The sequence below is a fragment of the Cinclus cinclus genome, chromosome 4 (assembly GCF_963662255.1).
Source record: "Cinclus cinclus chromosome 4, bCinCin1.1, whole genome shotgun sequence".
NCBI lineage: Eukaryota > Metazoa > Chordata > Aves > Passeriformes > Cinclidae > Cinclus > Cinclus cinclus.
The window spans coordinates 2,530,093-2,544,431 of NC_085049.1; positions in this window are offsets into that span (position 1 = coordinate 2,530,093).

Here is a 14,339-nt window from a genome sequence, read left to right on the forward strand (position 1 = left end):
TATTCCCAATAACCAAAAGAGCCCTGTTCCAGGACTCAGTGAAAGCCCTGACCTTTGCATTTGTGCAGCTCCTGCAATGCAGAGCAGCTCGCCGACCAGAGTCCCTCACTCCATGGAAAACTTCCCTTCACTCACATAACGCTGACACTTGGGGATCTCCCCCACCTTTCCCCAGAACTCATCAAAGGTCATTTAGGGCATTGCAGGCTATCCCGAGTTGGAAGGGAGCCACAAGGATCATCGAAGCCCAACTCCTCCATTGCAACATGGATTCATGACAAGACCACGTTGCATTACAAACACCTCTCATCTTTACTTCGGGATCTCCTCTGCTTGGAAGATATCCTGATTATTTCTTGGTCTGTGACAAACTCTGGGCTGCAGCGGGTACCTATCAGAGCAGGCTTAAAGGACTTTGGCTGTCTCTGAATGCAGCTGGAAAGATCACAGTGAAGCAGAGAACTTAGCCTGACAGAGAGGTGCCTAACGTGGTGTTTTGGTACAGGGTCCTGTCTCTAATCACTAGATTTTCTGCAAAAGCTGGGCAAGAATTATTTTCTGATGTGCAGGAACATGATAAAGTATTTCAAGGCATTATAGGACGCAGCCCTGGAAGACAAAAATGGTTTAAAGAAAAATCTTCTTGTCTTTTGAGGGCACCACCTACAAGGAGGACCTTACATCAAACACAGTTGCAAGAACTTCTCAGGCAGCTCATCAACCCCTTGGAAGTAACAGTGCTAGAACATTACCTTTATCTAGTGACCTGACAAATTAAAACACTGGTGTTTGCTTTAATCAGCGGTTTAATGAACGTATCATCCCAACTAAACCAGTATTAATTACCATATACCAGCCTAGATTGTCAGAGAAAAGTAGAAATCAAGATATTTCACAGTTTCAAAAGTTTATATAAGTGTTCCTGCTGGTAGATTATGTGGACTTGGTTTAAGGTTTATGGTGAATTCTTCCCTTATCTCTGAAAACCCCAGAGCAACATTCTGTCAGCTCTACCAACTTTGCCTGGCCTAGGGGAAAAAAAGCTGTAAATTAGCATTTATTCCTTGTTGCAGTTAAAAATCAGATTTATATGAAGACTTACAGGCCTCAGCAAGTCTGGATAAGCATGGCATGAAAGCAGGTTTATAAAAAAAAGCCACTCTAAGTAGAAGTCATCCTGGTCCATGAAGTTTTTGAAGCAGTCATATTTCAGTGACAAATGCTCTTATGGAAATAAAATGTGGATCCTTCTCAAATTTATTCTCACCTGAAGTCCTTTCATTTCAATGACAGCAGTGGATAAAACAATAACAAAAACAAGTGCAAAGGGTGGCTAGAATAATGTACATGGGTTGGCACTTCCGTGTTCAAGTGCAAATTTATCTTAGATTTGATTTTGATAAGTAGCGGCCCTGTGACTTCTAAAAGTGTGCCCCCCTAACAAACAAGTTGTCATTTTTTTTTTATTTTAAATCTGTCTTTTCATAACAAGAATGATTGACACACTTCAGATGTGGAACTTGATCCGCTCCCAGACCCTTATTAGTGTTCCAGTGCAGGAGAAGCAATGAACTATTCTGCAAAAGGTCGTTCCCCTTTTTAAAGCAGTCAGAAATCTGTCTTTGCCATTGACTCTTTTCCTCATAAATAAGCACTTGTCAGGTTTCTGTCAGATGTTTCTTTCCTTCAGCACTGAAATGGGGCATGGAGAGGCACTGAGTTGGTTTTTGTGGGGTTTATTTTTCAGAAGGGAAGGAATAAACACACCCACAAGGCCAATGAGATTATTTAACATTTAAACAGTGTATGTCACTTCCAATTATCTGTCCCAGGTATCTGCATGTTACAGGATGCCTGAGAAACAGATTGAGTTCTGTGAACATAGTTCTATATTAAAAAATATTAATATATTTACCTTTGTTTAATAGTGAGCTACTAAGCATTTGACCAGCCCTGCCTGATATCAAAATGTCTCTTTTACTCTTATAGATTTCTCTCCTATCTCAGCAGATATGATTGTTAAAAATAAAAATAAAAAATAAAAATATAAAAATAAAAAATAAATGACTGCCATTTCTGACTGTTCTTATTTTATATTGCATCCTCAGTGTTTCCTTCCAGATGCAACTTGTTTCTCAATTTTTGTCTATGATCTGAGCCAGTCAAAGGTAGGTTGGGAATTTCTGTCTGTCTTTAGCAACTTCTACAGCCATATAGCTTGAAGAAAGTGGCAAAAAAAAAAAAGTTTATTTTTTGCTTAAGATGGGTAGATCCTTCTGGGGGGTAATTCTCAGTAATTCAACTGTACTTTACATTTCAGAATCATCCAGGCTTTTTATTTAAAAAAAAAAAATCCACAAGAAAACTGGGCTCCAGTCAGCCACAGACTTTTAGCACCTTTCACCTCTGAAATATACTGACTTCCTCTGACCCTCAGAAGCTCTATTGATTCACAGAAATCTGAGTCATAGCTACAGGAAGCATTTCTCTGCCCAGAAATTTACAGTAGGAGCTGAAATTTCGCACAGATAATATCCTTTTCTTCCCTGGCATCAGTGCTGAATTTTTTTCTCTCTCTCCATGGTATGGGGGTACCCTATCCCAACATAAAATATGCCTTAAACCTTTTCATTCCCATTTTCCAAGATATATTTTTATAGTATCAGAAAACCCCAGCTGATCAATCATGCAACAAGACCCGACAAAAGCAACTGGTCACACGGTTTGATTAATTAGTGCCAATTACTGGGCACTCGGAGTAAACAATTTCAAAAGCAACTCCGTGTGCAAAGTGGGCCTGCAGCTATGTGAGAATGGGGAAAATCGTTTGAAATCATAAATGTATTCATAAAAATCCCATTTCATTCACTAACTATTTACTTCCTAGGGGGTGAATTTCATTCTAAGGAGAGAGAGAAAAGAGAAGATTCAGCAAATATTTTACTGGCACAGTCAGGTATTCTAATCACCAAGGAGAGTGGGTTGGCAGGATTTAAGAGAATTTTATCTATTATATGGAAATAGCAAGAAAATCTGTAGATTTGCCAGCTAAGGTAAAATGTTTGTTATTTAACTTCAATCTTTAGCATTTCAAAATCTCAGGGGTCAAAAAGTCTTTTAAACACAAAGAAGAGAATGATGTGTGATTTTTCTTTTTTCTTTTTTTTTCATTTCTGCCTTCCTGTACATTATATGTGGGGTCATTCCAGAGTATTTGAAAAATAGCCAAGAGTAGGAAAGGAAAAAAAAAAACAAACAAAACTTTTTGAAACTTATAAAATCCCCCCTCCATTTTTAGATCCACTACACACCTATTTGCAAGATGTTAATTAAAAATATCCTGCTTTCCTTTTCCATGATCATCTTCCACAGTCTAGTCAGTTTACATAAATTAACACATTAATATGACAAATATATCAATTATGAGCTAACATGTTCTCACACTAACGGGATTTGCACTTTTTTTTTACTTCAGCAGACAGAGGATGCCTTATTTTGGAAAGAAATGTAATATGGTCAGGCAACGAACTGTGTTTTCTAACACAGGAATTCACCAGGTAGCTGTCAGGGGCAGCTAAAAAAAAAAAGCAAAGGCTGAGCCCTAAGCTGCTGTGTTCAGTTCCTGTGTCCTAAAGCAAACCATCTGATGTCCCAAGTTTCCTACAGGGCAGAAAGGATTTTGCAAGGAAAAACTCCCATTGGTTCTGAAGAGAATCCAGAGTTTGAGCTGATAAATGCTAACATGTTGTCTTCTGCCCTGATCCTGCCACAGTCCTTACAGGGTGGCATTGAATTCTACTGCAAGAGTGTGGGGAAATCATGTACTTCAGAGGCATTTCAGATCCTCAGTCTCCAAGGTGGGGGTGGCAAAAAAAAAAAAAAAATCCGTAACTTCTAGCAGTGTGCAAAAGGGTGCCTACATCAGCTTAGCCAAGGTTATCAAACCCATGACAAATATGGGGTTCACCTTCTTATGCTTCCAGACAACCCACAAATCTCAAAAGTGCCAAATGAACTAAATCGCTATGAAATTAGAGTCATACAAAACCACGTGCAACAACGAAACCCAGAACAATCTTCATTTCCATGGCGTTTTCGCCATAATTAAAAATATTCATAGAGCTTTACAAAGCATGAAATTACCTTGGCATTTCCATATCGTAGGGTAGAACCTTGGCATTAGCTCAGGATGAAACTCTGGAGCCCTGGGGGGCTGCACATCACACATCAAACAGGCATCCACAGAGTGGCCCAGTGCTTCTGGACAAGACAGCTCTGACATTCTCTGCCAGCTCAGGAAAGCTCCACAAAGCAGCAGGTAGATCAATAGCATAGAAAACATCAAAATGACATTATGGGGACTTGGAGAGAGGTAACGTGTTCCCAAACATAATAGCTTCAGGTGCAATAATTGAACGGGGAGCTTTGCTCAGGCTGCACATGGCAGCAGCCCCTCTGAAGCAGGCTGCTGGCTGACATGACCCAAATACATGCAAACAGCTAAAAACCACCAATGCCACGCCAGGTACAAACTTTGGGTGCAACCAGAAGCAGCTGACCAAGGGTGATGTCCGTGAGATTTGATGTACTTCACATTTCTATCCAGCAAAGGAAGAGAAAATGGAGTTCACAGTTAGAAATGTGGGAAGTGCTGTGACTGCTTCCTGACAAAGGTTTACTCTGTTAGAACATCACATTCCTGGAACAAATGTCTACTCAAGCCAGTGGATCAGTTTATAGGAGAAAACACCCTTTATTCAGTGTATAAACCTTCAGCGTTCGCTCCGTGGAATTCACTGAGAATAATTCACCTGCATCTCAAGAAATTCAGCTTTGGGATTCACACCCATTTTCAACCCATCCTGATGGAGCCAGCACAACACAGCCCTGCTGTCCCAGGCTCCTTAAACACTTGTTTCCAGGAATTTCACTCAGGTCTGCCTCTAACTTGAGAAGATTTCTGAACTTGGACAGCCTGAAATTAAGATGGCTCCATCATTCCAGTAGCACATACAAATAGTTAGCAGAAAGGCACAGGTACATGCTGGGGTTCAGATTACCAAGGCACAGATTTTAACAAAGCCCTTGTTAAAAAAAAAAAAAAAAAATGCAAGTCTTCAGTTTCTGGCCCATCACTGAGTGAAAGAGCTGCAATTGTAATATCAAGGTGCATTTGAGTGCATCAAATTAATTCCATTTGGCAGAGATGAGAAATGGGATCCTGTTATATATGGCAACACACTTCATTGCAAAAATCAGACTGTGCTAGGAAAAAAACCAACACAGTATATTGAGGTCAACTGAAATTACTGTGGAAAAGAGGATGAAACTAAAATGGCAGACAACACCCAGATGAAAACACAGATTTTTCAGGATAATTTTCAGATGCTGATCTGCAAGATTTCTGTCAATCATCCTCAAAGCACTGATTAATCCAACCTGAATCAAGGTATTGCATAATTTTAAGGTGCAATATTGATTCAAATAGTCACCATGACAGCAATCAGCAAGGTGGAGCTGGTTACTCTGCTAGGAACAAGCTCATTGTTGCAATTACAGGAATAAACATTGCTGGGCAAAAGATGAAAATATCCGTTTTCTTCCAAAAGTCTCATGAGCAGAGTGACATGAAACAGACACAAGATGGCCACGTTCTTATCACTGAGATGGAACTAATAATGATGGGAAATATGTTTTTGAGAAAGGAGATAGTAATGGAAGTGGAAGCCAATTGAAAACTTCCTGCTAAGGTCGTCATCCGTGCAGAACACACACAGGTGGATATTTAAAGTGATGCTTCCTCTGAGCAAGCCCTCACCAAAAAAACATGATCAAGCAAGTCTGGCAGAGAGCCTGAGGAGCAGGCAGAGCCTTGTGTGGCAGCAAGGTGCTCTGAGCCCCAGAACTGAAAGGAGACCGGTGCTGCCATGGCCTGAGTGGCACAGGCACAGAGCAATTTGAGGCTGACATCAATCACCTTCAGCTGCTCAAGCACTTGCTTTTCCCCTCCTTCCCATGCACACTGGTGTAGGAATCCAGCACACAGATACCAAATGCCCTCTTTTGCCAGACTGTTTTGCATTAGAAACCCCTCTTTTGTCACTACCTGGGCACACCTGTACACATATTGCTGTCTTCAATTTATTTAATGATTTCTATCCATGTACACTCCTGTTTTAACCTAATTTTTATTCCCTACTCTTTAAGTAAGCTGACCTACTTAATCACTTTATTTTTCAGCTCCACTGAGTACCACTTATTAGTGTCTGTTAATGTCAAAACATACCACTTTTTTTTTTTATTATTTTTCTGGCATATTCTCTGCACTTATAAAGCAAAATGTAATCACCAAATGAGAACAGGATCAGCAACCAGCTATTCTTAGCCCTTTACATGTTAATCTGCAAACTATTATTGCACTCATCTTTAGTACAAGGTCTCCAATAACTCTGAAGCATGTGGATGTTAGCCTCAATATAATCAAGTTAGTATAATTTTCAGTAAAAATGCATAAAATCAAAGCACTATCCGATTACACTTTGGTTCCATGTAATTTAACCTACAGCAGGCAATATTTTGACTTTCATTTTAGTGTGGCCAAGAGCTCCACAATATTAATTAATTAAGCCTTAAAATCCCTCTCCCCAACAGGAAAGTCCTATTATCTCCATTAAACAGATAGGTAAGCTGGACTCAAACTGTGTCTAATGACTTGCTTGACTCAATGAAGAATGCAGGAATAGAGCCAAGAAGTTCACTTTCCCAATTTTTCCTGCTTTATCACTGGAAACCATTCTCTAGCTCTGGGTAAGCACACATGAGCTGCCTCAGTACGTGCAGTTAGTTAGGTATAAAAACAAACTTCACTCTATCTGTCTTTTGGTCTTCTACAAGAAAAGACTCCATCAAGTCGTGTTCTAATTAATACAGGGAGATGGCCAATATAATATGTTGACATCAAAGCTCACATTTGCTGATAGTATAAGCCATCTCATTAAATGGAAAGAATTAATTATAACAGTTTATCAGTGTCGAGTTCTGAACTAGAGGCTCCCAGAGCAGTGAATGCATCATTGCACTTTGTTTAAACTAATTTTCCTCTGCTGACAAAGTCAAATATATGAATGTGCCGATGTTTATGAACTACAAAGCTTTACAAAATCCATGCATTGTTGTCTGACTCGATTTTGCCGTGCTAAAAACCAATAAAAGTGCAGGACACTGAATTAGACTGGTTATGAGCAATATTGTGTGCGTGTAATATCCATGGTAGCCTTCTGAATATATTAATGTCTTGCAGCAGAATTAATTAAATTGGTATCATAGATAACTCTATTGCTTCATATCTTCCAGTGAGCAAGGAAAAGCCTTCAATGAGTTTAAGATCCCCTCAGGAACACAAATATCACTGGGAATTAATAGCTGTTAAAGCAGGGCTGTGCAAAACTCGGCGAGATTTAAAAGCAGCATCACTGAATTGGTGGGACACAGCTATTAATTCCTAGTGCTCAGGCTATTCCATGTGCTGAGAGGGACGTTCAGAGATTCTCCTGTGAAATGAGAGGGATGGGGCAAGGAGCTGCATTAGAGATACTTGGCAGAGAAGGAACACACACGGACACACCAGGCTGTCGATGTGAAACAGCTTCACCAGGTGCCACAAAAATTGACACAGCAGCCCTAATGTCCCCCTGCACCTTGTTTGTGGGTGAAAATAAAGCTAAACATCAAGCATAATTTTCCACAGCACAGAAAAAATAAGAAAAAAAAGTTTGAATGCTTTTACTTGATGGAGTCTGGACAGAGCAGGTTCATTTGCAGAGCTCCACCTCAAGATTAGGCAAAAGAAGGAAAAGAGAAAAACTGCCTTTGATTTTACACAATAACAGGGCATCATCTCAATACGTTATTCCAGGGATTTACCAAAACCCAACAAATTAATTTTTCCCTGTCCAAATATTCAATGTGAATAAATCTGTAAGGAAATATGGACACTGAGAAAATACAGACATAGCTGTCTCAGCTACAAGACTCTGACTAAGCTTGAAGCCAGCTGGATCCAGGGTTTGAGCAGTGTCCTACCTCTGGTCCTTGTAAAATATGGCTAATTTGAGAAATTAGATTTACTCCTTCACAAGCATTTATTGGAATAAAGCTGCCAATAGGCACAAGTGTCAGTGTATTGAGAGGTTAAGCAGTATCTGTGTGAACATGGGGTACTTCATTTTATGAGAAGAAAAATAACGTGGAAAGTGCTAAACAACCTTATTGCAAGTCAGAACCTTAATGCTACCTTAATGTTATTTGCACATTACAGAATATTTGGATGCAAATATGTAAGAAATGTCACTCTGCCCATTGTTTAGTTTCAAAAGAAATCACGGTTTTGGTTTTTGCTACAGAAAAATAAATTAATTGAGTAGGACACAGGGGGAAAAATATCGGGAAGAGAACATGAAGAGCTCAGAGACCAGCAAAGCCAGTCTCTCCCACCTAAATTAAAAATATGATGAGAAATAAAAGAAAACCTAATTAGATCCTTGTGCCTTATCCTCACCCCAGTCTCTGCAATTCTCTACCACAGCATCTCAGTCCGTTCTTCCTCCCTCTTTTACACTGGAGCTTGTCACTGCCACACTGAATTAAGCAGAGTACAGAGAGGGTTACGGGGAAATTCTCCATCACCAGCCCAATGCTGGGCTCACCAGTACTGTCAGCAGACTTGAACAAAATTCTCTGAAACAGTGCCACGCTGTGGCAATTCAAAGTATAAGATTTTCAATTCTCTATTGAACAGGTAAGTGGTTTTCTATTGCTGTAAAATCTGGTTTTAAGCTTTATGGAAGATAATATTAAAAAGAGAAAGATTTCTGGCAAAGAAATAGCTCCAGTTATGATATAGGGAAAAAAAAGCCCCCAAAACCACTGAGAAGCAGCATTACATCAGTGTACACAGCCTTAACTTCAGTAATTCCTGATTTCAGCCTGCATCAGCACTCAGTCTCAGTATTATCATAGTGCTTTCTACAGAAGAGAAAACAGAAACCAGGGCTGTAGAAAGGGAACTCAGGAGATTTCAAGCAGTGAGGAGGATGAGATCCTCCCTCAGCCCTTTCCAGAAAACAGATATGCTTTTCCATGCCTCAAAAAAAGCCCAAAAACAACCTAAATGCAGTTTAATGCTAAGAAGCTTAGGGAAAAGTGGAAAAGCCCTGGTTCCTGTACTCAGCAGCACATGCAGGAAGCCAGAGGCAGTTTGATTTTGGAAATCAAACTGTGGAAGCTTAAGGTGCATCATAGTTAATGCAGGGACTGCCCCCAGCAGGACAGGTCCTTATTGCTTCTTTCTGCTTCCCTGCCACCCAGAAATCGAGAGGCACCCAGAAATCCTCACTGCGCCCAGCAAAAGATTCTTTTTGGGAAGGGGTGTCTGAAAACAGCTGTAACAAGATAGCAGATACAGGTGATGCACGGAGAAGCTGTGTTATCCAGGTGTCCAGCTGAAACCCTGCTTGGAATTCCTCAACCACCTTCAAGGAAGCACCTGTGGGCGTGCTGATAACAATTCTGTCCCCTGGTCAGCACAAAAATTGTGACCAGGAGCAGGATCCTGAGCAGATGCTCCCAAGAGAGTGAAAACATTTACGGTACTCATGCTCAGGCACGTACTCACAGCTTCCTTCCTCTGACTATCTTTTAAACTTTTACATGAGGCATAAAACCAATTTCCTAACTACTCCTGTGATTCCTAGGGATTCTACAGCTCGTCCATTTGGATTACGGGTGCTAAATGCATCATCATAGCCGAGTTCTTGTCTGGACAATATGATCTAATTCTCCCAAAGCTCTTTGCTGTACCTGCTGGATGAGATACACTTTGCCTCCCCTGCTGTAATGGATTAGCTGCAGTCAGCAAGTGCTGAGAGTGACCCTCTCCATGACCCTTAATTGTCATTAGCTGATTGGGGAAGTCAAAGGGAAGCTTTAAAGAGGCAAGATGAAAAATGTCCCTTAAAGGAGAGATTTCGATGTTTCACTGAACCAAGTCTAAAGCATTGCCATAATGGAGGGTGAGTGGGCTGGTTTTGTATGAAATGATTATCAGCTGATGGGAAGAGCATCCTTCTCCAGAGAAACTTTCACGAAAGCTGGGTTGAGTGAAAGGTGGTGAGAAGAGCAGGCAAAGCATGAAACACTTTTACCACACATTAACTGTGCACGTGATCCTCTTTTCACCTGGAACATCTGGTTGTGCTGCTTCTGTGAACACACAACAGGAGACAGCAGAAGCTGAAGTGAATTGGAAAGGTCACAGCAGAGCCACTTAAAACATTTTGGCAAAGGTAAATATCTTTATTGGCTGACGTCATTCACAAATTTGTTGTAAATTCATGCAATTACCTGGAAAAAAACCTCAATTTGTTGAAAGCATTGTATTATTTCAATCTTGTTTTCATATGTCATGTTAAAGCTTTGTTTGGAAGTAAGCCTCAATCTGAAGCAGTAAGCAACCCAACAAATACTACTACGAAGTAAACACAGTTTTTATCCCTCTCCTGCCTGTTGGGGATTTTGTCTTAGGAAATTGACAGTTTTATTTGCTTTTGGCTCTGGGTCTCACAAGAAGTTAGTTACAGAAACTGAAAAAAAAAATATTACAAAAAGGAACTCACTCTTATGAACCTCCTTCACACACAGACTTTTAGAAAATTAAGTTCCTCTTGCTGGCACTCCTGGCCACACAGCTATTTTCCTGACAGCCTTGGTTGGCATTCAAGCAGAGATTATCAAAAAATGTTGAGAGGGAATGGAAGAAAAAATATTTAAATATTTTGGAATGGGAAAATATATTTTAAAACATATACCACAGCTTTCCTATCTGATGTTCTACAAAAGTATATTCTAAGAAGAAAAAGCCAAAGTCTTCTAACATTTCAGAGTCTAACACGACTTATTTATGGGTATCCAATATTTATTTCATACAAAGCTTGCAATAGCTGGCATCCATGTTATTCTGAAAGCAGGAATTTTCCTTTCTCAGTATCTCATTTTCAAAACCAGTGAGTGCTGTTGTTATTAGAAAATTCAATTGGTCTAGTGTCACCCTTCAGAAAACCTATTACAGTTCTGCTTTATTTATCGATCTGTCCCCATGTGTAGCTGTAGGACCACAGCCCAAGGCTCTCCTGGGGCAGGGTTTTTTACCTGAGCACCAAAGCTCACAAAAAAAAAAGGGCTGGGTGTTGGAAAAGTTGATTCCTGTGTTAGAAATTCCTGCTGGCTGGGAGCTCTGCTATTTTGGATATCTCTGTGGCAGCCTCCAGCTCACCAGGACATGCCTGGGCTTTCTGAGCCCTTCCTCAGGTTGGAATTCTTTAGGACTGCAACTCTCCCACAGGAAGCAGGCTGTGGGTCCATATTAATGTCTGTCTGCAATAAAATGTTTAATTACACGGCACAAAAACTCTCCTTTGAGACAAACCAGTCCATGTCCTGCATTTTGCATTTGTGCAAAGCACAAGGAAAACACAGTGTAGCTTCCACCACATTAGTTTAACTTTGGAGTTCAAACAACTTATTTATTAAAATGGAAGACATTGAGGACACAAAGAATTCCTGCTGGTGAAATTCTCCAAATATAATGGATTTCTATGAAACATTTTGAAGACAAAGGGAGACCCTAGAATGGTTTTATAATTCTGTTTTGATTCCACTGGCTCTTGTGCACAATTTCCTGTGTCCTTGACACTTGTCTTTAAAGGATCCCCATTATTCCAGAGTTTGCATTACAATTAATCCTCTTTTAAACAATTCACCACAGGCCAGATGTCCTCAGCAAAGCTTAAAAACATCGAATGCATCCCACCCTTCCTTTCCTTTTTATGATCTGCATTCTTTCTGACAAAACTGGGGATTTCTGGCCAGCAGAGGTTTACATATCACAAGTCACAGGATGAAGAAGTAGCAAAACCCTAAAGCAGAGGCTGAAGAAACAGCCTGGCCCCATTTGCTTCTCCTTGGCCTGGGATGGTACAATGGTATAATATCCAATATACCAATATAATGGTATAATATCCAGTGGGATAATTCTCTCTGGGAACAGAGAGAGAGAAGTCAAGAGAGATAAGAAGTTTCAGCCAAAGCCTAAAAAACCCTAAAATTTGATAGGAATATAGGGACATACACCTTCAATGATACAGCCTAAATCCATCTGATGTCTTTGCCCTGATATTAGACAAGAAATACATCAAATTCCAGAGAGAATACAAATGTCATGATTGCAAAACAAGCCAGAGAGAATAGAAAGAGGAACACCAAGGAACTCTAAGGGTCTCAATTATTATAGAAAGATTGTTTCAGTAATAATCCATAGGATAATAAAATGTAATGTAATAAAATAATTGAGTAATAATTCTGAGGATCCCAATTATTTTCAGTTCATTCTTTTTTTGTTCCACACAGATATATTCCAGAACAAGTATTTCAAATACGTGTTTTCCACAACACACTGCAATGGGTAGTTTTAACAGCAGTAATTTAATTTAGCATAACCTACCCACTCTATGTTCTGTGAGCAACAATGTGTTAAAAAAGCCCAACATTCAAGCTGCTGAAGGAGAAGAAACCCACATGAAAACACGATGAGTTCTGCTTTCATTTTTCCCAGAAGAGCAATGTGTGTGCAATGCTCCAAGGTCCTTTTGGGGTTGTTTTTGTAGTGCTCCCTGGCAGAGATGACATCAATTACTCTTCCACCTCAACTCTCCACACCAGCAGCTCTCCTGCTGCAGCTGACCACTTGTCACCCTGCATCCATGCTCTGCAAGCTTTCCATCTGCTCCATTTGTTCCTTCCAGAAGAAAAACCTGGTCAGGAAAGCACACACTTGCCAAGCAACGTGGATTTTTACACCAGATTCCAGTCCTTCAGTTGAAAGTCGTGCAACTGTAGAATGGTTGGGGTTGGAAGGAACCTCAGAGGTCATGTTGTTCCAAGCACTCCTTCCCACACTTCCCAGGTTGCTCAGGGTCCCATCAGACCTCGCCTTGAACAATTTCAGGGATGGGAAGTCCACACCTTCTCAGGGCAACCTGTGCCAGTGCCTCACCACCCTCTCAGTAAAGAATTTCTTCCTTGTATCTAATCTAAAACTACCCTCTCCCACAATTCGGAGCCATTCCCTCTTGCCCTGTCCCTGCTGCCCTCTCCAGCTTTCCTGTAGGTCCTTTATAAATATACAAATTCCCTCTTTCCAATAGGAACCTGTTCTAAGCTCTCCCCAGAGCCTTCTCCTCTCAGTGCTGAACAATTCCAGCTTTCTCAGCCCATCTCCATAGAATGCACAGATCCAGTGAAATCAGCACTTTATCAATTTCTCTGCACTCCCTATGGAGGGAAGGGAACCTTCTGGAAAGTACCAGGATACTACAGATGGGATCATCTAGTGCCTCTCTAAATGAACCCAGCACCTGCATAAACAGAACCCTGAACAAGCCAATTCAATTATCACATTCCTTGGAGAATTTACATGCATCATTATTCTCTTACTTTGGCCTCTTCATGAACACATACATAACAAGCCTTTAACTTGTATATATATAAAAATAAATAGTATGTACCAGTGAAGCACTTTCTTTTGGTTTATAACAATTTTATTTCACTTTTTGCTGTTGTATTTCATTTTTAAGATTGAAGGCAAAAAATTAATGTATGTACTACAACCAGAATGCATGATTAGTGAATGAAACTATGAAGAAACTCAAATATTTATTTTAGATCTTCATTTAAATACAATATTACTGAATAAATAGGTATCAGCTAAATTCACCCTTTGATGAAATACAATTTTTTTGATATAATTTTTAACAATGGTCACGACTGACTGCGCTGAACCAGAGACCTGACAGCAATTGATAAATTATTTTCTGGTGTAACTCACCTGAAGCCAAAATTCCCTGCAAGTATAAGGGAAGTTGATGGAGCTACTGAGAAACCTACATTGCAAAAATGAGTGGTGGATGACTCCAAATACCCAGTGAAAACCACAAAGAGAAATTTAGCTGGATGGCCAGTGCTGTTATCTGACCTAAGGAGGGAAATGGAAAGGAGGCTCAGGGAAGAGCTTATTGCTCTCCCAAACCACCCAAAAGGATCTTGTAATCAGGTGGGGGGTCTGGCTCTTCTCCCGGGCAGCAAGAGGAAACAGGGGGACGCGAGGAAACAGCCTCGAGTTGTGCCAGGGGACATGGAGACTGGCTATGAGGAAAACCTCATGGGAAAGGCCATCAAGCCTGGAACAGGCTGCCCAGGGAAGAGGGATTTAGAAGCCATGCAGACGT